This window comes from Corapipo altera, unplaced genomic scaffold (genome assembly GCF_003945725.1).
Source record: "Corapipo altera isolate COAL_440 unplaced genomic scaffold, ASM394572v1 1b, whole genome shotgun sequence".
Classification (NCBI taxonomy): Eukaryota; Metazoa; Chordata; class Aves; order Passeriformes; family Pipridae; genus Corapipo; species Corapipo altera.
This window is the reverse complement of record NW_020884881.1, coordinates 3,364,277-3,373,697: the sequence shown is the minus strand read 5'-3', so window position 1 is coordinate 3,373,697 and position 9,421 is coordinate 3,364,277.

Below are 9,421 nucleotides of genomic sequence, written 5' to 3'. Positions count from 1 at the left end.
GTGTTTACTGGCAGCTGTGGTTTGGGACACTGGATCAGAGGGACAGTTCATCATTGTGGGAAGGCATTGAGTATGGAGACTGAACACAGAGCATATGATAAATCTGACAAACAAGGCAAATGCTGCATTCTCATCCATCAACACTTAAGGAACAGCAGAACAAGACACAGCATGGTAGGTGGGACAGTACTGCCTTGCTGACATGGGATGACCAGTAATGGCTCCACAATGTCTGGAGGATGGCATGCTGCAAGGGAGGTGCTCTAGCCTTTCGAGGCCATGGTGCATGACTGAAGAAGTTGTGACTGAAGCCACAAATGGGCTGTCAGCGATTTTCTTTGCAGATCAGTACATTTAGAAGATTCAGGGTGGGGTTGTCCTGTGCATGTGGAACACAAAAGCAAAATGGCACTGGCTTGAAATCACCTGGATGTCAAGACTGTACATACAGCCATGACTTGTTTTGGTTACAATCTGTAACTGCAAAACTAAAGGTAAATATTTTTTCGTGGAGCAGAGCCTACATGCTGATGGATCCCTTAACCAAACAATGTGCTCTCATAAGAACTATAGACTTAAGGCTAAAGCAGGCAATGGAAATTAGGGATGCCACATGTGCTCAAATTCATACCACATCTGACAATTCTAATGAGTAATTGCTCTCTGCAAATGCATGTGCTGTTTTGTGGATTGTGAACTGTTGTTAGACATGATATACTGATATCTTACAGATTTTAAAGTGCTTTTGCCTTTTGGGGCTTTTTATTTGAGCACTATAGGGATGAGGGTGCTGTTAATCTTTATGGAGTATTTTGTGCCTAATTAATTGTAAGGACCTAGGTAGCTGAGGGCTTTTCTTTACAGAATAAGATATCAATTAAAATGTAAATCTTTACAATTGCTGTCTTGGGGACATAGGGATCCCTATAATTGAACTGTGTAGATTACTCACTGTGTTCAAGTACATTAATAATAATATATAATATATATAATAATATATAATAATAATATATAATAATAATTGAAACAGCTGCTCCTTCTTAATTCCTTACAATTAAATGGACAGTACCAAGTGTTAAAAACAAATGATGACCTGTGTTCATTTTGTCACTGTACTCAAGAGGGTTAAAATAGTTGTGTAGTTAGAACAGGTGATTGATAAAAACAGTTAACAGTGCCTATCAAAAAGCCTGCAAACTGCATGAACAAAAACTGATGAAAAATGCAGGAGTTTCACAGACCTTCTTGTTCCTTTTCATTTCCTTTCCCTTTTGCATCTTTACTTGGACATGTGATGCAGGGCTGGCTACAGATTACCTGGATGAGAACTGTTTCCCCCCTTCATTTTCTTGAGCTGTCCCTGGAATTGCCTTTTTTCAGTAGCAAAAATGTAAGCATCTGTTAAGCATCTGCAGAGGAATGTTTGCAGTGAAAAACACATGAATCTCTCCAGAACAAGACAGAGACATCTGACCCCCACTGCAGGGAGAGGGGAGCTGTGTACCCATAAACTCCATACATGATCACAGATCAGTAAGAAAATGCTGGAAGCTGCTCAGGGTGGTTGTGAAAAGGTGTTGCTGCCCCTCACCTCACCTCGACTCTCCTTATTCCACAAACCTGTGTGAAGTTCTCTCTCTGTTCCTCCTGCACTGCTCTCCCTCCTGGCACACAGCCTCTCTCTTTTGCCTCTGCAGCAAAATATTTCACAGCTCTCTTCCTAAAGCCCCTCCAAGGTAGCAGCAGGATGCTCACCCTTCTGGCAGCACAGTTTATCTTGCAGATCTCAGAGTTCCCAAAGAACCCATCCAGCTAGAATTCCTTAACAAACATGCAAGAAAAGGAATCCCTCCAGTAATACTTCTGTACGACAAGATGTAGGCTTAAAACCTTCCTCTTAATACACCATTTATTTGAATGCTGAAGAAATAGCAAGACAACAATTTAGCGTAATGGAATGGTCTTAGTAACTGTAAAATTACAACACTAGTGTTTTTCTTTGTTTTTCATTGAAGAAAATTCTGACATCCTGTAGCAGAGGAGACAACATGGTATCCTAGAGGTTAGAGCACTTCCTTGTAAGTGAAAAATCTGAGCCCTCTTCAGCCTGAAGAAATTTGAATCTGTTGTTCTCAATAAAGTTCTCAATAAAGCATGAGGTGTTCTCCATCCACCCTGCTGCAGAGCCAGTGTGCAGCAGAGTGCAAAAAATGGGACTAGGGAGAGGGGACAAGATATAGGGGACATGTGTGTAGTATGGCAAGATGAGGATCCCCGGCACTTTATGAGTTCTGAAGAGTTTGGTTCCTTGCTCCAGATTATAGTTCTGTATTTTAGCTTGTGATGCTCAAACAAGCAGGACTAGCAGCAAATATCCCTTCACTTAGGGTTTAATAAGAAAAGAGCCATCACCATGTGCTCTGTACTTCCTTGTTCACTTGCATTACAGAGTTTACTTCAACTTTAAATGCTCCTTGCTACAATGAACTGGAATTATGACTACCTTCCATGTGATATTTAATACCCTGCCTGGCAGGATGAAGCCTTTACTTTGCAAGCTTCAAAGTGGAATTTGAAAGAATGTTGCTGATTGCAGCCTGTATTGAGCAAAGCCGTTCAGCATGTGCTTTGCTTTCTTTTGTCAATTTAAAATTTTGAAGCAAGAAACTAAAACAAGCAACAAGCTGTCTTCTGGCTACAGAAAGATACAAGTGTAAAGACACCATCCAGTCAGTACTGTCGTGGTTTAACCCCAGCTGGCAGCTCAGCCCCATGCAGCCACTCACTCACTCCTCCACAGCAGAATGAGGGAGACAGTCGGAAGAGTAAAATTGAGAAAACTCATGGGTTGAGATAAAGACACTTTAATAGGTAAAGCAAAAGCCACACACACAAGCAAAGTAAAACAAGGAATTTATTCACCACTTCTCACGGGCAGGCAGGTGCTCAGCCATTCCCAGGAAAGCAGAGCCCCATCACATGTAACGGTGACTTGGGAAGACAAACGCCATCACTCCAAACATTCCCCTTCCTGCTTCTTCCACCAGCTTTACATACTGAGCATGGTGCCATATGGTATGGAATATCCCTCGGGTCAGTTGGGGTCTCAGCTGTCCTGGTTGGGTCCCTTCCCAACTCCTTGTGCACCCTCAGCCTCTTTTCTGGCAGGGTGGTATGAGAAGAGGAGAAGGCCTTGACTGCTGAAAAGGCGGTAAGCACTGCTCAGCAACAGTGAAAGCATCACTGTGTTATCAACACTGTTTTCAGCACAAATACAAACCAGAGCCCCATACTAGGTACTGTGAAGATAATTCAGACTATCCCAGCCAAAACCAGAACGAATACCCAATGCATTTATGTCTTTAGTCTCCTCTGCATCCATACAATCTGCCAAAATTAAATTCAAATGGATTTTTAAGATGCTGTTTTCTTGTTGGCTTTTTTTTTGTTTTCCCCTTGGTATTAGTTTCTATACCTTCAATAGGTTGAATGTGTCTTCAGTCTCACACTGGTCATTCCATCTCCAGGTCCCATGCACTATCATGCCAACCTTTTTAACACTGGCTGCATTTCCTGCCACAAGCAATCCATATGCAGCTGCAGTCTCTGCTACGGAAGCGTTTCAGCACTTGTGTCTCACTGTCTTCAGCCACAGTACTGAGCCCCCACAAAACTTCCACATTTGGACTCCACATAGCACCACTGCAAGCTCTCTTGACTCCACAATGATCAGTGTCATAATGATAGCAGAATGAAAGCACTAGGACCACATCACAGGACACAAAAGGTCTCCTTGTTTCATTTTCTTCATTGTTGTGAATAATCACTTGGCATATTTGGGGGAAATGAATTGGTTTAGCTTTTTTGCATACAAAATAGCTTTTAAAATAATGACCATGGTATCTTACATGTCTGACTCTTCTCTCTTAGACTGGAGACCTTACCTGTAACTGACTAACACAAGAGACTGATACTGCCTTAATTGGCTAATGAACAAATGTCTAATATTAGCAGGACTCATTCACAACTGTATCACTATGAGCACAGCAATTCTGAGTTCCAGTTATATTGCCTGTTACCTCTAGTACTAAGTGACAATTCCTATGAAGAAATCAACTAAATCACATGAAAGCTCTATCACATAACAATTCTATTGCCTTCCCTTCTACACTTAGTATTTGGGCATAAGCCCATCCCTTCTCAGCCCACCCTTGCATGCCAAGTCTTTTAGACATAGACCTGATTAGAGCCCAGCAAGTTGTCCCAAGTGTGTTGTCCACCATCCGTAGGTCAGCTTTACCACTGGAGGTATCCACACTTCTACAACCAGAATATCCCACACCTCTTTGTTCTCCACAGAATTATACCTAATGCCTATTTTAAATTATTTCCTGGGTTTTTTTCCTATTTAATTATTTTAATTCCTAGTGTTTATTTTCCTAAGCCCACCTTGTCAACAACCTTGCATCTCTCTTTCTTTGCCTAGAGTCCTCCCACACAAATGGGACCTATTTAATGACCTGCCTCTAAGTTTTTTTTCCTCATTAGTGCCACATCCACATCCAAATTTGATATTTGTGACACTGTTATCTAGGCAGTTTTGACACAATGTGGTATTTGCTTATCCTATTAATCTAGATAGTCCCAAGACTCCCTTCAGCCCGTTTCATTCAAGCTGATTACATTTCATCTATACCATATGCTTTTTGAACAGAAATATGTTATCTTACTTTAGCCTTGACTTCCCTACTTACTCCTGATTTATGCAGAGACAGCTTGCATACCAGAGCAACAGAATAACCCTTTTTGGGCTCACACAACCTCTTTGCCCTTGAACAGCTTCAGTCATCCTCCATGTTCCCATGGTGGCATTAGCCCGTTTTGAAGACATGTTTGAGCCTCTGGCTCAGTAAGGCTGGAAGGAATGTCCTTTGAGGAGTGGCTGAGTACTTCAGGCTTGTCTAATTCAGAGTAAAGCAGGCTGAGGAGTGACCTCATTGCTACTGAGGAGGGTATTTGGAGAAGGGATGCTGATCCCTTCTCCCTGGTATCTGGTGATAGGTCCCATGTGAATTGTTCACAGCTACACCAGGGGAGGGTTAGACTGGACATTAGGAAGCATTTCTCACCAAGAGAATGGTCAAACACTGGAAGAGGTTTCCTAGAGAGGAGGTCGATGCTCCAAGCCTGTCAGCATTTAGAAGTGTTTGGACAATGTCCTTAATAAAGTGCTTTAACTTTTGGTCAAGCCCTGAAGTGATCAGGCAGTTGGACTAGATGTTCATTGAAACTGAAATGTCTGTTCTACTCTTAACAACCCCAGAAGAGACCTAGTATCAAGGAGACGTGCATTGCAGCAAAAAATACTTCACCGATGTCAGCAACAGTATCACATCTTACTGTTAAGAGTCACTTTATCTTTCCAGGAAGCACAGAGCCTCCTGTTACTGCCAAAACCTCATTTCAGTGCCAGCAGCCACAGCCAGGCTGCGTTGCCAGTTGCCACTTTTCACTATCATCCAGCATCTCACTTCACTGTACCACCAAAATCCTAAGTGCTAAGACCCACTGTCACAGCTCATCTGCCACCTGCCCGTTCCCATTGCCAACCCTACACAGTCTTGTCTCACTGGGAGCAGCTGCAAAGGCATGGCTGCTCTCACCAAAGGCGTGACTGCTGCTCACACAGACAGCCAGCAGCACCTGCAGAGCTGTGGCAGCACTAACTCCAGTCTGGCCTAGCAAGAGCATCCCTGCCACCACAGGAGTAGCTGGTCTGTGCGAGGGCCACACCACCCCCAAGCCACTGCTCCATGAGTGATGTGATTCCCAAACTGGGTTGATGAGGTAAAGACCACATGGATTAGGGTCACAGCCTTGGCTGAAGGCAAGAAACGCTCCACAAGTACTTCCCAGTCCTTCTACTCCCTGACAATGTTATCAGAGAAGCTGCATCCTTTCCATAAATTCAGCCTGGGGAACTGCATGAAGGATTCATGGTAGCACAACTGATGTTAAAGCTACCAGATTAAAAGGCAGCAATTCCCAAGTGACTGAGAACTGACTAGAACAAGGACAGCACAGTCACCCTTAGGGAGATGGCTAAGCTGGGACAAGCTGTAATATAAGAGACAGTGAGTGGGATTCATGTGTAAACTCTGGACACCCACAGTGTGGAAATGATTCATCTCATTTTGAAGAGGACATCTACACTTGGTCACATGAACTGCACCATTACATTTAGCTATTTCTCATCCTACATGATTCAGGAATAGTGCTCTGCAGTATCTTGCTCAGATGCCTTCATGTTTGAATAGATAAATCTCACACTGCACCTAGAGGTAGTAAACCCTCTGCTTAGAAGACAAATTCCACATGCTACTGGTCTGTCCTCCTGTCAGAACTTGTAATCAGTCTTTCATTTTTTCTCACTTGCTTTTGAATTCTAAACCTTCAAAACTTCAGAAAATAGGATTTTAAAAAGGCACACACTTTACCTTCAATAAACAATATTTTCTATACGATAACAACAAATTATTTATTCAAACTGTCTAAAAGATAATACTTCCTTTTTTGATCTTTTGTTAGAATTAATTAGAATTCCTTCACATGACTTTCTACTTTGATCTGTAAATCTGACCCTACCAGTAGCTTGTGAAATATTTATTAGCACAGGAATATTATCACAGCCTGATTATTGTCTAGATCACCCATCTAGCAGCATACATGCCAGCATGTTATTGCTGAGAAACTTGGCTGTGGTGTTTGTCTGTAAATTATGACAGTAATTTTCCGTGTCCCGCTCTGTGCCCTACTACAGGTTTCTGTTTACCCATGTTTTGGTCTGACAGTGCTGTTCCATCTTGTCTGTCTCTTTGGCTTGCTGTACGGACATAATCTTGCCAAGTAGGGTTATAAAATCAATATGGCTAAATCAAATAATGGTATTATAATGAAGCAAGCTTCAAAAGATAAATTTTATTCACTCGTGGATGTCATATTTATTTTAAAAATAGAGTGTCTGATTTACAGTTATTCTTCTATGCCTTGCATATTAAATGTGGAACTAGATACAATTTAGGGGGAAGATATAATAGATGTCTACAAAAGCATATGCATCATGGAATAGATGGACAGGTATTGATCCAAATACCTTCCCATTAAGGCCCATCTAATTTGATGATTTGATTAGGCTTGAAACAAACAGAACAAGGTGGTTTTGACACAACAGGCTGTAAACCTGTGGAATTCCTTAATAGAAGAGGCTGCAGATGCCAGAAATTTGCACAGTCCCAACAGAAGACCAGAAAAAATATCCTAAGAAGAGACCTTTTGGGGGTTATTAAAGGACCTCAAGCTCAGGAAATTCTCTCAACATTGTTGGAAGCTGGGATGGTGTTAGGGAACAGGCATGCCTCATTTTAATACTTCTTTAATTGACCACTTACAGCCACGCTTGGAGATATAAGGGACTAGATGTCTTCTCCTAAGTTCTTAAAATTTGTACATGCTTACACCGAGCTTCCTCAGAAATGATTACTGGAGCTGGCATTATTTCCTCATGGAAAAACATAAGGAAGCATCTAGAGTCAGCATCTAGATAGCAGACAAATGCTAAGGGCTTAGGCAGGGGAAGATAGGAGGAATTAAGTAACTGGATGGGCAAAAGAGAGGATTCAAAAGGAGATGACATAATAAGGATTGGGAAAATGACCTTTCAGCCACATTCTCAGTGAGCAGGACAAGTCTGTCAACAGCAGAAAAAAGCATGGTGAAACGATGACGATATTGAAAGTGTGAGCAAAAGTTTTTCAGAAGATCAGCTGTACTTCCTCAGTACTACTGTACTGTACTTTCCTATGCTCAATATCATCCCTCTGGCAACAGCAATAACAAGGGCATAAGGTATTTTGGTTCTTTGTTGTTGGAATGAAAAGCCTGTATATTACGGGCTGATAAAATACACATTTAGCCCAAATAAAGCTATAGCAAGAGAAATTGGTGCATCTAGCCCTTATTGCAGATAGGGGGCATTATTAAGCAACTGTCCCTACTTCTCACATGTCGGGGACAACACAGGCTATATTCCCAAGTTCACTGCACCAGGATCCTCACTGCTCTGTCTCCTACCTTGCTCTGCCTGCTCTGCTGCCTGGGATACTCCTTGTGACCAAGAAGACCACACTGCAAGCACCCACTCTACCTGGACAAGGGGGTAAGAAGAGAGTACCTCTCCTCCCTGTCTTCTTCCCATGAGGTAGATACTGTTTGTTGGTCATTACAGAAGACCAGCAGAGGTACAGAGCCCATAGAGCATGAGGAGCAGGGAAAATGGAACAAGTGATGGTGACAGCTTCAAGTTTAGGCTCTCTTGCCTTCTGATCCTTGGTGATCTTCAGGAGCATGTGGCACCAACAGTTTTGTGTCTGCTGCCTGAAGCCTTCATCAGAGCTGTCACCATCGGGACATCCCTCTTGCCTTGCTCATTACATCTCTGCCTGTATGGAAGGACCCCTGCTAAGAAGTATTATTTAAAGTTTGAAATATTGAAACTTGAATAACCAGCAGAAGCCTCATATTGGTCACAGTGACTGGGGAAAGGAAAATTTCACAGGGAAGATGAAAATCTACGCCTTACTCATGCAAGTTGCAGATAACAACTGCAAATCTTTGAGAGAAATATCAGCAATATTTGTTGAAGCCTGTCTCTGGTTTTCATCTCAGTACTGCTAAATATAAAACATATAAACAACTTGAGAAGAAGGAACTGTGACCTGGAGCTCTTGTCTGAACACCATAGCTGCTGGCTGTGATGCAGCACATATGCTGTGTGGTCCAGCTTTTGCCCAGAGTGTTAATGTGTGCTCTGTTCCCAGGCTCTTTCAGAGTAGGACAGCAAGGTCTAGCCACCTCTGTGAAGATACAGGCCTGGACCCCATCAGACTGAAAGGCAACCTCTGCATTTCTGGCAAGTGCTCTGCCCTTAGGCTCTTCCAGCAGGTGTGTCCAACCCCACCTGTGCTTCAAAAAGACGCATCAGGAAGGGTTTTCTAATGGCAACACCTAAATCGTGACGTGCTTACAGGTCCAAGACCCTCAGGGCACAGCCTGCTCGGGTGCGGGTTCCCCTTTCCCTCACCACCACCCGCTCCATCGCTGTGTACCCGGGCCTGAGCTCCGCTGTGCGCGCGGCGGGGCGGGTGGGGGGATGAAAAGGGGAAGGAGCCCGAGCCTTGTCCTGCCGTGGCCACCCGTTCCCGCCGGGCCCCTCCAGGCCCTCTCTCTCCAGCCCTCCCTGTCCCAGCCCTCTCCGGGCCGCCCCCGCCGGCACTGCGAGCCGTGCCCCCCGGGCCGCGCGGCGCATGCGCGGTGCGGCCGCCGCGCGGTGGCTCCTGCAGGGACGCGGCCGCCGCCGCCGCCC